This window comes from Dermochelys coriacea, chromosome 15 (assembly GCF_009764565.3).
Source record: "Dermochelys coriacea isolate rDerCor1 chromosome 15, rDerCor1.pri.v4, whole genome shotgun sequence".
Taxonomy (NCBI): Eukaryota; Metazoa; Chordata; order Testudines; family Dermochelyidae; genus Dermochelys; species Dermochelys coriacea.
The window spans coordinates 747553-764884 of record NC_050082.1 but is presented as its reverse complement, the minus strand read 5'-3'; the positions used below and the strand labels follow the sequence as shown (position 1 = coordinate 764884).

Below are 17332 nucleotides of genomic sequence, written 5' to 3'. Positions count from 1 at the left end.
TGTGCACCAATATGCTCCACGCCGAGCCACCTGCACCATAAAGGAGTCTCTGCAGGGCCTGGAGGCGGAAGACATGGACCTGCATGAACATGCACATCAGGCCCTGTCCTCCCTCCTCCAGGGGAAGATGGAGAACCCCTGTAGAGACCCAGGGCAGTCCCAGCCAAAAAACCTCCAGAACCAACTTCTGGAGATTGGCCAGGAAGACCAGGGGCGGGAACAGGATGTTGAGCCATTGCCAGAGCATGGACAGGACCAGTTGGTTAAGCACCAGTGCTCTCCCCCAGAGGGAGAGGCACCTGAGCAATCCCGTCCAGCCCTGCAACCACCCAGTCATCCTGCCCTCTAAACCGTGCCAGTTCTCCAGCAGAGATGGATGCGTGGCAGAAAGGTAAATGCTGAGATAGAGCAGCGGACCTGCGTTCCACCAGATGACCTAAAGCGCGGATGACAGGGAGCTCGCCTGCCGTCTAGCCCCGACCACCAGGCCAGAGCTCTTGACCCAGTTGACCCGGGCAGAGAAGGCTGCTGAATAAACAGCTTGGCAAGCCTCCACCCACAACAGATCATCCGGGTCCTGGACCATGAGGAGCACGTCATTGGCATACGCTGCCAGGACCAGCTGCACCTCCGGCTTATGCAGCATCATTCCCGTCAACCTCTTACAAAAGAGATGAAGGAAGGGCTCAATGGCCAGAGTATACAGCTGACCTGACAGCAGACAACCTTGATGCATTCCTTGCCCAAAGCTGACAGGTATAGTTAGGGTCCAGTTGAGCCTGACCAGACACGCTGCGGAGGCATACAGCATCTGGAGAAACCCCACAAACCAGGGCCTGAAGCCGAATGCCTGCAGAGTGCCCAGGAGATCCATGGTCCATCCGGTTGAATGCCTTCTCCTGATCCAATGACAGGAGGGCGAATGACAGACCATCCCTACACCCAAGTTTCAAGAGATCCCGGACCAGATAAAGATTATCAAAGATGGTATGGCCCGGGATGGTGTAGATCTGGTCAGGATGGACCACATCCGCCAGCATGGACCGCAGCTGTAGCAGGATGGCCTTTGCCACAACCTTATAGTCTGTGCTAAGGAGCGAGCCGGGACGCCAATTCCAGAGCTTGCAGAGGTCCCCCTTCTTTGGAAGCAAGGCAAGCACCTCTCACCTGCATGACAGAGGGAGGACCCTGCTCTCCAAAGACTCGGCCCAAACAGTGGCAAGGTCCGGGCCGAGGACGTTCCAGAACGTGCGGTAGAACTCCACGGTCAGCCCGTCCATGCCTGGAGATTTATTGGTGGGCATGCAGCGGAGGGCTTCCAAGAACTCGGCCAGAGTGAGGGGCAACTCTAGCCGGTCCCGGTCACCTGCACTGATCGTCGGGAGTTCGTCTGAAAGCACTCTGCAAGCATCAGATTGGTTGGATTCGGGAAGAAAAGGCTGACATAGAAGGCCTGGGCCCTCTTGCGCATCTCCATCAGATCTGTCAGGGGTGTACCGTCAGCCACCAAAAGGCAGATGATATGCTTTTTGGCCCCCCTCTTCTTCTCCAGGGTATAGAAGAAGCAGGAGCCATGATCCATCTCCCGCAGGAGATGGATACGAGATTGAACAAAGATGCCCGTAGATAGTCAAGGGCCAGGAGCTCGTCCCGCTTCTCTGGGTACGCTCCACAGAGGGGTGGATTCCCGGGGCTGGCAGCCAGACACACCTCCAGCTCTAAAACCTCCCGCTCCAACTGCTCTATCACCACATCCCTCCGCCGGCTGGCGCCCCGGGTGTAGCTACGGCAGAAGAGCCGGGTGCACACCTTCCCCACATCCCACCACCACCGGGCTGAGGGAAAGGTACAACTCTGTTCCCACCAGTCCAGACTGAACTCCTGGAAGGACACCACGAAGCCCACATCTTCCAGCAAGCTGTTATTAAAATGCCAATAGGTCGGCCCCGGCCTCTCCGCGCTGAGAGAGGCCATCACAGTCACCAGATGGTAATCCGAGAATGGGGCTGGCCGGACGTTGGAGGAGTGGGCCCGTGAGAGGTGACAGCATGACAAGTAAATGCGGTCCAACCGGGAGTGGCGCGACCGATGGGCCTCCACCTGGAGAAGGTGAACATCGAGACGTTGTCCAGGTGGTGGTCACGCCAGACGTCCACCATGGAGTGACGGTCGACGATCTCCCGGAAGACGTCTTTGGCAGCTGGACACCACTCGGCCCCCAAGCGGTCCCACTCCTCGAGGGTGGTATTAAAGTCCCTGCCCAGGACCAAGCACTCGCGAGGATCCAAGGTGCTGAGGAAGGCGGACGCCTGCTGAAAAAAATCGCAGCTGCTCCAGGGCTGATGTCGGGCCATCGACGTTGAGGAGATTGACCACCAGCCCCTCTATGCAGACCCAGAGGTGCAGCAGGTGGCCCGGCACAGCCTCGGCAACCCCCAGCACCTCGGGCCGTAGGTTGGGGGAAAACAGGGTAGCCACTCCAGCCGTACGTGCTGTGAGGTGGCTGAAATAAACCCTCTCCCCCCATTCCAACTGCCAACTGGCTTCGGCAGCTCAGGGGTCTGTAGAGTGGGAAGAGGGCCTTTTGGTGATGCCGGGCTCGGACACTATGGCAAGTGTTTCAGCCATGGCTGTGTCAGATGGACAAGCGGCAGTAGGGCCCCCACCCGGGAAGGAGGTCGTCTGCCCCACATTGGCAAGGGATACCCCTGGTAACTCTGGTCCCATCCGCGTGGCACTGGCCGTCACCTCGATTGGCTCAGCAGCTGGTAGTTGGTTGCCATCTGCTGCCAGGTTGGTAGAAGAGTCCAGGGGTCCCTCGGAGGTGGGAGCAGTTAGGGGGAGGCAGTTAGGGGGAGGGAACATGGAGAGAGGGGGGCCAGGGTGAGGTCACCCAGATCGAGGCCTGCTAGCAGAGGGTCGTCCACCCCATGCGTGACTGGAGTCAGACCCAGGGCCTCGATCTCGATCTTTAGAAGGACTAAACTCTGCTCTTCTTTCCATTGGTAAACATCTAGAGGATATCTTGCGATTCCTCTAGATTCTCATGAATGTAAATGAGATCAGAATTCCCCCTGTACTTTTCATCAGTACAGTTCAACTGATAAAATCGTGTCTCAAGAACCATGTTCCTCGCCCATCTCTGTATTTTGGACGGTACTTTAATTTCTAGTGCCCTTCATCTTTCCTTTTCAATCAGCAGGTAATATAGACAACTGTGGCCTGCTGCTATATACTGCATCCCTGAGTCATGCCCGACTGGGTTGGCATTTTTGAAGTTTTATGATCAAGGTCTCCTACAGTGAAGCATAGTTACCCTATCAAAAGCCCACACACACCCTTGACTGAAGTGAATACATTTTTTTGGTGGGTAAGCAAAGTAACATTAGATTTCTCACTGTCATGGTACAGGTCAGGAGTGGGTTTTGTATCTTAGATGGTACTTTTTCCATGACCTATTTACAAGGCTGATTCATGTCAAGTGGCCAAATATACCTTTCCTTTAAATGGGCTAAAATTTTTAAAGCCATCTAACTGATTTGGATGCCCATTTAAAATCTCACCTTGAATGTGTACGACTGTATATGAGTGTATGTATGTGTATATAGAAATTATTTCTCTGGGCATCAATAACTTCCTATGGAGCTAATTTAGAGTCCAGCAAACATAACATGGCGTTTTCTAAATATTCTTTAATGAGGCACATTGCCCTAAAAGTCTTTATTTAGCATTAAAGCAATCTTGTCATATACAAAATTTTCCATTGACTTAGTACAATTGCAGTAGTGTACTCTAAGTGCTACTGTAATATAAATCATAATATATAATAAGGATGCATTCATGGTACAGTTAACCCTGGCTTCTCTTGGAAAGGAAGAATGCTTTCTCTGCTCTCCAAGGCCTGTGTTCTAAACACACTTCTGTCTGCCCAGCTAATGCAGTTAAAATGCCTCTTCTATTTAATGGATTCTTTCCTGGATGAGGTGCCTCAGAGCATGCACCCGTAAATATATTGTCACTAGAGTTAACATTTATTACCACTCTTTACAACATAAAATCTGCCCCAAGGGCCAGACTCGCATAAGGTCAGACCACTGTGGTTTATAAGTGCAACGTGGTGGTTTCCTTCCCAAACATTTCATGACATAGTCTCTTCTTGATACTCGGGTGTTTTACGGGAGGCACAGGGAGGGGTTATTTGTGCTGATGAAAGTTTAGGCTTGTCAACAGGAAATCAAAGTCCTTGATATAATGAAGCGGCCTCAGATCTCACACAGACTCTTTCACTGATATATCCAGGCTAAGACAGCTGAAAATGCTCAGAGGAAAATAGTATCAATAGGAAATTTGGTATTTTAAATTCAGCTATTATCTGCTTAGACCTATGACTGGTATCCGATCCATGAATGTCCAGTTTGCTCAAGCATCCAGAGCCAGTGGTACTAAATTAAAGATCTAATACCTTAACCATGAAAATCCTCAGGGGAGCCAGGGAGCTGCTGCTGAAAAGATGTTTTCCTTGTGTATTTTTGTTTAAAAGGGCAGGTCTTCCCTCAAGAATTAACTTTGTAAATTGAGCACAGTGAGATCCAGTGACTATGGAGGGTTCTATGCACCATTTGGGTTACCTACAAAAAGGGGGACCCCAGGCTGTGATCACTTCATATTGACCTGGTAGACTTCCTAATGTCAACCAAACAAGACCACCTCCCTTGGCTGAGGTACATGGCCAAACAGTAACTTTGATTGAGCTCACTTTGAGATAGGTTGGCCCTGAATAGAAGGAGCTCCCAGGGAGCCTGAACAATGAAAACCTCTTCAGACAAAGAGGCCTGAGAGGAACCCTGACTAACTGTGGCAAGGGGACGGTTAAAAGCTCTCCAGGTAGAGAGACCTGGGAGAGAAGTACCCTGAGGAACCAAGGCAAAATTAGTAGAAGACATGTCCCAGAGCTAATTAAGGAAGGAACCTGAAGAGATTTTTCAAGTTCAGGCAAGAGAGGCCTGGGTGGGAACCCTGACCAAAAAGGAGCAACGATTATAAAAGATCCCCGGTAGAAAGGCCTGAGGGAAAAGACCCTGATCCACTGGGGTGAGAGTGCCAAGTCTCTTCAGGCAGAGAGGCCTAGCAGGGAAAGGAGGGCAAGGACTACTAAAGCTCCCTGGGTAAGAGGCCGGGGAGGGAGAGCCCTGACAAATGGGGCCATGTGCAAAGGAACTCTCCCACCAGGAAAGGTTGGAGAGTAAATACTCCCCTAAACTAGGGCAAAAGACTGGGTAAGCAGAGACCGTGCCTGCAAGAGCATCCCCTCAATCTTGTCTGAAAGAGGAGGGGTGTGATAGTGGACTAGGCCCTGAGGCCCCCTGTTGGAGGCCTTGTGGCCCTGCCACACCCCTCCCCAGAAACGGGCAGTAGAGCAGTCCCAGGCTGCCTGAAGCAGCCAATCAGGGCCCAGCAGGTCAGTATAAGAAGAGCTGCAGGGCCAGAGCAAGTTCAGTTCCCCGCTAGAGCGGAGCGGAGCGGAGCGGAGCGGACGGGACGGGACGGGACGGGACGGGACGGGACGGGACGGGACGGGGCGGGGCTCGGCTCGGCTCGGCTCGGCTCGGCTCGTTGCTGGAACGCCACCAGGACATGGCCCTCAGGTAAGGGTGAAGAATGTGCTGGAGCTACAAGGAAGTGGCCCAGGGAATTGTAGCAGTAGTGCAGTGTATTTAAAGCAGAGGTGGGCAAACTATGGCCTGCTGGCCACATCCAGCCTGTGGGACCATCCTGCCTGGCCCTTGGCCTCCTAACATCCCACGAGCTTACTGTGTTGCCAGCGCTCTGGGCAGTGGGGTTGCAAGCTCCTGCTTGGCAGCGCAGTGGCATGGTTGGCTCCAGCCAGGCAGCACGGCTGCCAGACATGCTGCTCTGAGCAGCATGGTAAGGGGGTGGGGAGTGGAGGGGTTGGATAAGGAGCAGGGGAGCAGTCAGGGTACAGGAGGTGGTTGGATGGGGTAGAGGCTGGGGGGGCAGTCAGGGGATGGGAAATCAGGGGTTAGATAGGTGTGGTACTCCTGGAGGAGGACCTGTTGGGGGCAGGGGTGTGGATAGGGGTGGGGGGGGGAGACTGAGCAGGGGGTGTTGGATGGAGGAGTGGGGTCCTGGAGGGTGGTTAGGGGGTCCTGGGAGGGGGCAGTCAGGGGACAAGGAGCAGAGGGATTTGGATGGGTGATCTGAGGGGGGCAGTCAGATAGGGGGGTAGGCTCTTTGGGGAGGCACAGCCTTCCCTACCCAGCCCTCCATACAGTTTTGGAACCCCAATGTGGCCCTCAGGCCAAAAAGTTTGCCCACCCCTGATTTAAAGGGACACAGTGAATAGCTGCTAACTATAGGGTCCCTGGGTTGGGACCCAGAGTAGAGGGTGGGCCTGGGTGCGCCCCCAGCCACTGGGAAAGTGGCCTGAACATGGAGACACCCCAGAAGCAAAACTTAACTGTAGTGGTCCAGTTGAAGAGCTGCTGCCAGAAAGGTCATGAAAGGGCAAAGACATTGCCTCCAGGGAGGGACACCTGGGGCACCACTCTATATCTGAGCAAGGACAGCTTGAGAGAGACGTATGGCAGTGAGAGAGGTCCCAATTGGACTCGTACCCTGGAAGGGGTTTGCTTTGCTTTTATCTCAGACTGTGTGAGACTCAGCTGGAGCGCTGAGTTGCCAAAGACCCATCACAAACAGAGCGAGAGAGTGCAGGCACTGAAACGGGGGTGTTCATGAGGTGAGTGCACTCCATTGTAGTGACCTTGAGTGAATCACTTCCATTCATGCTTTGGCTGTTGCACCTATTTACATTGCAGGCTCTTTGAGGCAGGGACCATCTGCCACCATGTGTTTGTGTGGTGCTGTTTCTGGGCGACAACTCACCGGTGCAGCGCCTCCTGTTGGTCATCCTGGGAATTAGCTCTTCTGGCCAGGAGCACCCTCTGCAGGCTGGTGTCTCACCTGCTGCTAGCCCCCATGTCCCTCTTGGACCCCTATGCCCTCCTCATCAGGGTTCTGCCCTAGCAGTAACCCACAATCTGAGTCTCCCTACCCAGGGGAACCCCCAACCCTCACCTGCCAGTCATCTAGCCCCCACTCCCTGGGGTAGACTGCAGTATATGAACCAATCATTGACAAGGGGGATTGGACCAGCTGCCTCTGCCTAGCTCTGGGCTGCCCCTCTGCAGCCCCAGTACCTTTCATAGGCCTTTCACTAGGCCTGCAGACAGGGCCTTTGCTAGGCTGGAGCTCCCCAGCACTGCTCCACCCTAGGTATCCTTCTTAGCTTTCCAGGCAGCCAGGTCCTTCTCTCTCTAGGAAGCTAAAGAGTGTCTGTCTTCACTTCTGGCCCACAGCCCTCTTATAAGGGCCAGGTGGACCCTGATTAAGCTGGCCACAGCTCTGGCTGCTTTCCCAATCAGTCTGCTTTTCCCACTCACAGCCCTCTCCTGGACTGCTTTAACCCCTTCCAGGCAGGGTAGTCACCCTGCTACAGGTGCCTAGCACAGTGACACTTCAATCTTGATTGAAGCCTCTAGGAGCTACCTCAATATTGATGATGATGATGATAAAATGGCATAGGGTTCCATGTTTAGCAATGATTCCAGAGCAAAGGAGCTCAGTTTATATCTATCACACACACAATGGGGGGAGCAACTGACTCTTCCCCCTTACCTAGTCTCTGTGGGCTTTGAGAATTGAGCTGGGCTCTTAACGTCTCAAACTATAGTACATAAGAACAGCCATGCTGGGTCAGACCAAAGGTCCATCTCGCCCAATATCTTGTCTTCCAACAGTGGCCAATGCCAGCTGCCCCAGAGGGAATGAACAGAACAGGTAATCATCAAATGATCCACCCCCTGTTGCCCATTCCCAGCTTCTGGCAAACAGAGGCTAGTGACACCATCCCTGGCTATTAACCATTGATGGACCTATCCTCCATAAATTCATCTAGTTCTTATTTGAACCCTATTATTGTCTTGGCCTTCACAACATCTTCTGGCAAGGAGTTCCACAGGTTGACTGTGTGTTGTGTGAAGAAATACTTCCATTTGTTTTAAACCTGCTGCCTATTTCATTGGGTGACACCTAGCTCTTGTCATGAGGAATAAATAGCACTTCCTTATTTACTTTCTCCACACCAGTCATGATTTTATATTCACCCTTAGTCATCTCTTTTCCAAGCTGAAAAGTCCCAGTCTTATTAAGCTCTCCTCATATGGAAGCCATTCCATACCCCTAATTTTTTTTGTTCCCTTTTTGGAATCTTTTTCCAATTCCAATATATCTCGAGATGGGGGCGACCACATCTGCATGTACCATTCAAGATGTGGACATATCGTGGATTTATATAGAGGCAATATATTTTCTATCTTATCTATTCCTTTCTTAATGTTTCCCAACATTCTGTTAGCTTTTTTTACTGCTGCTGCACATTCACTGGATGTTTGCAGAGAACTATCCACGATGACTCCAAGATCTTTCTTGAGTGGTAAAAGCTAATTTAGACCCCATCATTTTCTATGTATATTGGGATTGTTTTCCAATGGGCATTACTTTGCATTTATCAACATTGAATGTCCTCTGCCATTTTGTTGCCCAGTCACTGAGTTTTGAGAGATTCTTTTATAGTTTTTTGCAGTCTGCCTGGGATTTAACTATCTTGAGAAGTTTTGTATCCTCTGCAAATTTTGTCACCTCACTACTTACCCCTTTTTCCAGATCATTTATGAATATGTTGAATAGGACTGGGCCCAGAGCAGACCCCTGGGGGACACCACTATTTACCTCTCCAGTCTAAAAACTGACCATTTATTCCTATCCTTTGTTTCCTATCTTTTAACCAGTTACCAATCCATGCAAGGACCTTCCCTCTTATCTCATGACAGCTTACTTTGCTTAAGAGCCTTTGGTGAGGAAATTTTCAGACTTTCTGAAAATCTAAGTCGCTATATCCCCTGGATCCCCCTTGTCTACATTCTTATGGACCCCCTCAAAGAATTCTAGTAGATTGGTGAGGCATGCTTTCCCTTAACAAAAAAATATGTTGACTCTTCCGCAACAAATCATGTTCATCTATGTCTGATAATTTTGTTCTTTACTATAGTTTCAACTAGTTTGCCCAGTACCATATTCAGGTGTACAGGCCTATAATTGCCGGGATTATCTCTGGAGCCCTTTTTTTTAAAATTGGCTTCACATTAGCTATCTTCCAGTCATTTGGTACAGAAGCTGATTTAAATGATAGGTTACACTTGGTAGTCTTGTAATTTCATATTTGAGTTCCTTCAGAACTCTTGGGTGAATTATGTCTGGTCCTGGTGACTTGTAACTGTTTAGTTCATCAATTTTTTCCAAAACCTCCCCTAATGACACCTCAATCTGGGACAGTTCCTCAGATTTGTCAGCTGAAAAAATAGCTCAGGTTTGGGAATCTCCTTCACATCCTCAACCATGAAGACCAATGCAAAGAATTCATTTAGTTTCTCCACAATGGCCTTATAGCCTTTGAATGCTCCTTTAGCATCTCGATGGTAAGAGTAAAAGTTATACAGATCACACCCTTCCCTCGGTGACTCCTTTTCAGTCCCGTCATCTTCACTGGGTTTGTAAAAGTGTAACTGACTGCAAATTAATAAAAAATGAAGGCTTCTCTAACCTGTGCCAGTGGCTAATGGTCATCTCCATGGGGCTGTTGCACTAAGGGATCCCCAGGGCATAGGACAGCCCTGACCATGCTCCCTGCACAGAGCTGGGAAGTGGGTGGCATACAACATCTGTATGCTAACTGAAGATCCCCCTATGCAAGGGAGGCTAGATCAACTGAAACTAGAGACTTTTTGCCCACTGAGCAGGACATGGAGACTGCAGTGTGGCCCAGGAACAGGGTCAACAATCCAAATTCTGCTCCTATCTCCATGGAGGCCAGTGGTGGTGGTCCAGTGTAAAACTGGAGAGAATCAGGCCCAAGATCTGCCCCAGAAAAGATCCTGAAAGAGCTATGCATCGTCAAAGTGTAATGGCCTGTAAGCACAACATCACTTTTCCCTTAACAAACATTCCATGTTGTGTTCTTTTCCCGTTACCCAGGTTTCTTTACTGGAGGTGCAATGGGATTGCACTGGGGTAACTGAGAACAGAAATTGGCCTGACATCCCGGAGCACACGCTTCTCCATTTTCAAAGTATTCCATGAAGGTTTTAGTCAGTGACTCTGGGGCAGAAGTGTCCAAAATTCTGAGGACCAAACATGGTCAGTCCTCCAGCCATTCTGCAACTGCTGACTGAGCCTAAGGAAGGTCATCCACCAGTGCTTGCTGCTGATGAACTCGGGGTGGGAGGCTCTGAAGTCCCTCAGGCATTCTTGAACATCTGACCCTCAATCAGCAGGCAATCTCTGGGAAGGAAGGTACAAGCATTCTAGTTCTGTGCATCTGTTTTTTTTTGTTTGTTTGTTTTTGTTTTAAAGAACAATGTCAACTCACAGGCAATTTTTGGCCCAGCGGCGAGTTGCAGTCACAAAGTTTAAGTCCCTGCTGCTTTAACAATCACATGGCTAGCTGGCCTGCATTCTCTTTCCTAGGCTGATCTTGGGAGCTAATATATTTGGCTCCCAGCAATGGGAAGTCCTCATTTCTCTGTTAAATTGGCAGCTGCTCATCAGAGAGGAGGAGGAGCACATTAGCCACTGATTGCAACACAAGGGAAAACACATTTTCCAGTTCTCCTTTCACTTCATTTTGCTCTAAACAGGGAGACATTGTCTGTAATGGGGTGATATTTATTACTGAGGCATTGCGGAGGGTTTTGCTCTTCCCCTTTCACTTAAGAGCAGTTAAAAAAAAAAATACTTGGGTCTCACAAATGTCTCAAAACACAAATTTACTTTCCTCCAGCTTCCTGGGAGCAAGCCAGTGTCATGTTACTAATTCGATCAGTGCTTACACAGCAAGCTCTTCCACGTCATGGCTTCATGAGTCAGGATTTTTAGTCTGAAAAAGATCACGTCAAGGGTCCCAGACGCACATTCCCCAGAGCCTAGCAACAGGAGCATACTGTAAGCCCTGATTATAAACTCAAGTGAGAATGTTTCAGTGGTGCCAGTGTGCCATAGTCAGCACTTGCAAAGATATTTCTGCCCCTGGCAATCTTCCCTATTGGACAAAGGGAGTAACGGTCAATGAAACATCTCATGACTCAAATGCTTTGATAATTGCTTCTCAAGTAGAGTGCAAAACTCCATAAACCTGCAATACATCTAGACGGAAATGTAAAGCGTGGGTTTGCTGATGCAAGATGCCTTTGAAGTCTATGAACTGTTTGCTGTTCAGTTTCCTTCAGCACTAAGGAAACTCCAGCGGTTTGTTGCGTGTGGTTGTGGCTGTTGGCAGAAAACTTCAGGTCTTGCTAAGGCGTGTAGAAAAGGAGTACTTGTGGCACCTAGACTAACAAATTTATTTGAGCATAAGCTTTCGTGAGCTACAGCTAACAAAAGCTTATGCTCAAATAAATTTTAGTCTCTAAGGTGCCACAAGTACTCCTTTTTTCTTTTTGTGAATGCAGACTAACACAGCTGCTACCCTGAAACTAGGGCATGTAGTGATCTTAGAGCAACATGCAGACAGCCCATTGCTGAGTGATTCAGATTCATTACATCCAGGGTCTTTGCTCAGTCATACTTTGATGCTTCATGCTTTTTGATGGCAGGAAGCTTTTGTTTCTGTGTAAATTTGGAATTTTCACAGGCTTTTAATTCTTTGATATTTCCTCTCCTGTCTGATAATTATAATCCCTAACACTTCCCTTTTCATCTATAGATCTCAAAGTACTTTGTACAGGAGGGTGTCATCCCCATTTTACAAATGGAGAAACTGAGCCACTGAACCAGACAGTGACTTGCCTGAGATCATGCATCCCATCAGTAATGGGCGCAAGAATAGAACCCCAGTCTCTAGTGTTCTGTTGGAAACTTGTCTGGAGTTTGCATTAACATAACCCTGTTTAGAATTTAATCTACCATTAAAATACCAGGAGAGCCTTGTGAAATGGGCTCTGGGAAGATGTGATTCCTTTCTTTTGAAGGCAGCATTTCTATTTATAGGGCACAATTCTGGTCTGCACTGTCTCTATCTTTAGTCTGAATCTCTGTTGTATATTCTGGCAACATTTCAAATCTGGACCTGTCACAAAGAGTGACAAAACAGTTGCAGAATATGCAAAAGGAATTCTTGCTGTAAAACTTTTGTAATACCTAGCCCCTATATCTGTAGTTTTCAAAGCACTTTGTCTAAGCAGTCTCTATCATTGTTTCATTTTGCAGAAGGGGAAACAAAGGTGTGGGGAAGGGACTTGCCCAAAGTCACTCTAACTGGAGTTAGAACCAGGAATTGAACCATTGTTTCCTGAGTCCTAGTCTTCCACCCTAACCACTAGGCCATGCTATTTTAATATCCATACCTTTCTCTATCAGTGGACTCTATCTTGTATATTTGCAAGAGCCACAGGGGCCTAAATGTGGTGCAGATTAGTCCATGTTTTCCTGTGAGCTGCTTGTACCTTTTCTCCGAAGCTTCTGGTGCTGGCCACTGTTGGAGATGGGATACTAGAGTAGATTGACTTCAGGTCTGACCCTGGTCTAACAAATGTTTATGCATCACTAGCTAATACCACTGGAGACGAAAATTTCAGACACTCAGTACTTCTGCAGTCCTTTGGGAGACAGAGGGTATTTTCCTTGGGTTTCATAAGAGTGGAGCTTAGAGAGTTGATCCATATACATCCCTCAATACATACAGCATTCCACATGGAGTATGGATAGGCCACCATCTTTCTGCCTAGCCCCAGAAATAACGCAACTTACCTGTTTCACAGTTGCCTTGAGAGCCCTGAGTGTGGGGAAAGAACTGCTGGGGAGTTGAAAAAAGATCCCACTTGGCACATAATGAACATGTGTTGAAAACTTTGTATGGTATGAAGAACTTTGCAAGCAAAGTGTGGTAGAAAAGGATTAATCAGGTACATGGACAATGCAGGGAGGTATCAGTGGCTAGAAACTAGGACAGAGACGAGGCTTGTAACTGGCCTGGCCTTCACTTACCGTGGCCTTCACATCTGCCTAAGCCTGAAGGCTCTGCAAAACATGGATTGAAAAGCACTGCGTTAGAGGCTGAATGCTCCACCCCTGCAGCAGTCCCCACCCAGCTGCAAGTCCTATAACTCCCAGCTTTGTGTCCCAGACTTTGGGGGGGGGGGAATGATGCTTCCTATGACCTTCCCCCCCGGCTGCCTCAGATACTAGGAAGAGGCAGGTTGTGAATTCTTCTTTTTTTTTTTCTTTTTTTTTTAAAAAGAACTGAAGCCCAAAATATTTAGAATGTGATATGCCATCACAGTTCCTCATAGGCATTATAATTGTCGCATGATCCCCATTCTCCTTTATGGGCAGGACTTCCCATTCACACATCATCTCCCATTAAACGGAACTGCCACGATGCACTGCCTCCCCCCACCAACAGAGGAGACCCTGATGCATCATGGGCAATGCAGTCCAACCAAGGAGTTGAGACCATAGAGGAGAATGGGGACATGAGACATCTGAACTAAACTCCCATGAGGCACCATAGTGACATATCACAATCTTACATCTATTGGTTTGGGATTTTTCAACAAAAACTTGAAATTTTCTGTGGTAACTTTTTTTTTTCCCAACTGGGCTTAGCTCCTCTCTTTCATTAGCCCTGGCCAACAGGAGTGGGGGCATCAAACTTATCTGACATCAGAGGCCGATGCAAAAGACAGTGCCTTCATCCCAGCACCTTCCCCCTTCTCAGCAACTAAGGGTGGGTGTTTCATTAGCATTGCACTGGACCTTGTTTGGTTCCCAGCTTCTTCTTTCCTATGAACCGCTGGCTAGCAGGGCTACTCCTTTAGCTAGGTCTGCGGGTACCTGGTAACTCTTCTCCCCCCGCCCCCAAGACCAGCTCGCAGCAGTGTTGTAATACAATTCTGGTTTGACTTCAGTGGGACCAGAATTTAGACTAGGTATAAAATATGAAGGAGCTGGACTGGCCTACTTGGAAAGGAGGAGGAGGGGCAGGGGGGAAAGGCTCCTTGAACGCAAAGGACCTGCCAGCTATTTCGCCTGTTCCCAGACCCAAGGAACACACGCCTCGGCTGCAATCAAAGAAAGCACATGAATAGGCAACTCTTTGCAAGAGCATAGCTCCTTGGGGGGTGGTGGGAGGGGAGTGAGGCCCAGCCAATTCTGGGCTCTGCTGTGAGACAAAAAGCTATTTAGAAGACAAGGAAGTCTTGATAACTGCTGAGTAAAAGTAAATTCTAAAGCAGGGGAAGAATGCTGGATTCGGCAAGGCAAGTCTGTTCTTGGAGGAAATTTTCCTCTGAGGCCAGTTAGGAAATAAAAAAGGGAATATAGGAACTGCTGGGGTGGATCCAATCCAAGGTCTATTAGGCTGACCCTCACAGGGGGCAGTACCAAATCTGCTAAAGGAACCCTACAGTAGCAGATGTGGGGTGATCTGCCTCCATGCTTGGTTTCACCCTGAGCTCTAATAGTTAGAGATCAGCTTAAGCCCTCAAGCAGGCAGTTTAATATCCCTTCCCAAAAAATTGTTCTCAGGAGCCCGGGAAACATCCAGCACTGCCAAAACCAAACCATTTGCTTGGGGGGAGGGGAGGGGGAGAATCCAGCCAGTAGAGCTGTTCTATGGCATTGGTGTATGAATCACATTGCTGGAAGCAAAAAGACTTCCAGCTGGACTGCTCCAATAGAGGCGTCGCTCTATATCATAGAAACATCAGCCTCGAAGGAACCCTGCAAGGTCATAGAGTCCCACCCCCTACATTGAGGCAGGACCTTGTAACCTGAGACCAAGCCTGAGATGGGTTTGTCCAACCTGTATTTAAAAACCTCCAGTGCCAGGAAGGTGCTGGTAACTTACACTGAAGCATAGTGCATGCAGGTCAAGACTCACTGTCAGACCCCATTGGCTACTTCAGAGTCTGAAATAAACTTAAACTGGAATAAATGGACACAAATCAGACATCCAGAATTATAACATTCAAAAACCAATCGGAGAACACGTCAATCTCTTTGGTCACTTGACTGCAGACCTAAAAGTAGCAATTCTTCAACAAAAAAACTTCAAAAACAGACTCCAATGAGAGACTGCTGAATTGAAATTAATGTGCAAACTGGATACAATTAACTTAGGCTTGAATAAAGATTGGGAGCGGATGTGTCATTACACAAAGTAAAACTATTTCTCCATGTTTATTCTTCCTCCCTTCCCCTTCCCTCCCCTCATTGTTCCTTACACGTTCTTGCCAACTGCTGGAAATGACCCACCTTGATTATCACTACAAAAGTGTTTTGTTTTTTTTTCCCTCTCCTGCTGGTAATAGCTCACCTTACCTGATCACTTTGTTACAGCGTGTAGGGTAACACCCATTCTTTCATGTTCTGTGTATATAAAATCTCCCCACTGTATTTTCCACTGCATGCATCCGATGAAGTGAGCTGTAGCTCACGAAAGCTTATGCTCAAATAAATTTGTTAGTCTCTAAGGTGCCACAAGTACTCCTTTTCTTTTTGCAGATGCAGACTAACATGGCTGCTACTCTGAAACAAACTTGACGCCACTGTGCATGTTTGTGCAAAGAACATGCATGGCCTTCCTGTGAATATCCAGAAGGAGCATTCAACCATTAGGGGTTTCTGAGGCTGTGGTCAAAAAACAACTCTGCTACACACAGTGGGCCAGATCATCCTGCCCCTTACACCCCTTCTGCTCCATTAAAGTCCCTCTAGACTAGGCTATAGGCACTTCCTCCCAGAGGATGCAGAGCTGCTGTCAACCACGCACCCTGCTGAGTGCCCAGCAACTACATTTCTGTCCCCCTTTTCTCCAAGGCAAGGAAACTACAGCTCCACATCCACACCCAGGGGTGACCCTGTGGCACAGAGAGTGGGTGAAGGGAGGAAGCTTTAGGCAAATTGCTGATCGATAGAATGGGAGCGAGTCAGGGGCAGGAATTAAAATGTGCCCTCATCTCTTGTTTTCCCTACTTTGCCTTCAGGTAAGGAGCTGTGCCAAGCGCCATGCTGGTCAGTATGTGGGCTGCCACTGATGGAGCCAGACCCCTCTGGATCTGCTGCTAAGACATCCCTGACTAGTAGTGTGAGCCCTGCAAGCCCCAGTTAGTCAACCTGGCCTCAGCCTCTGCTGTGGTTTTGTGGGGGGGTTTGTATTTTGGGTGGTTGTTTTGTTTTGTTGTTTTTTTGCAGTGTAGACATACACAATGAGGTCTACGGTCTTCCCCAATTTCATATTGCAAGGGTTGAAACCTACTTATTTGCCAAAGTTTTTGCTTAATAGTGTCCCCATTCTCACTGATTTAAAGCCATAGGCCTGTATCTTGCTGGTAGGGAAGAGAGAGGGGACTGTTTAATTTTAACCAGAGGTGCTCACATACTACAGTGATGAAGGATAGAGCCTCAACATACAAAGTATCTCCTATGATGCCAGCTCCTTGAGCACAAATGTTCTTCCAGTGGCCCAGAGGAGTGCAAAGATCAGGGAATCTCATCTGCATGGATGTGGGAGAAAGTAGCATGAGGAATGACAAGAAGATCATTGTAATGGGATGGGATCTGATGGGGTGGGATCTGAATTACTACAGAAAATTCTTTCCTGGATATCTGGCTGGTGAATCTTGCCCATATGCTCAGGGTTTAGCTGATCGCCATACAAAGGAATTTTCGTCCAGGGCAGATTGGAAGAGGCCCTGGAGGTTTTTCGCCTTCCTCTGTATCATGGGGCACGGGTCACTTGCTGGAGGATTCTCTGCTCCTTTAAACCATGATTTGAGGACTTCAATAGGTCAGACATAGGTGAGAGGTTTTTCGCAGGAGTGGGTAGGTGAGATTTTGTGGCCTGTATTGTGCAGGAGGTCAGACTAGATGATCATAATGGTCCCTTCTGACCTTGGTATCTATGTCAGATGCGTGTGGGGGGAAATAGGGGGGTATGGATGATAGATTAGATTCAGATTGTGCTTTGAAACAAAATTTTGTCATTTTGTTCCAGGGACACCTGCACACACAAATACACACAGAAACATGCATGCATAGACATGTCCACGTAGAAACATGCACACAACACACACGCCAATGTGCGCACACAGGCAGGCGCACACATGCACACAGATCCATACATGCGCTTGCATGCACACAAACATGCAGATGCCCATGCTCACATGCATGTACACACAAAGAAACATGCACAGAC

General features: G+C 48.5%; 1 long non-coding RNA gene across 2 annotated transcripts; it reads left to right on the top strand.

The window, feature by feature from the left end:
- The first annotated feature begins 5550 nt into the window (after positions 1–5550).
- Positions 5551–15787, top strand: LOC119843946. 2 transcript variants are annotated; one of them, XR_005289094.2, is made up of 3 exons: positions 5551–5645; positions 10114–10431; positions 15640–15787. It is a non-coding gene; the product is annotated as an uncharacterized LOC119843946 (long non-coding RNA). The 2 variants fall into 2 exon arrangements; XR_005289093.2 differs by lacking the exon at positions 15640–15787 and adding an exon at positions 11840–12042.
- Positions 15788–17332: the final 1545 nt, after the last annotated feature.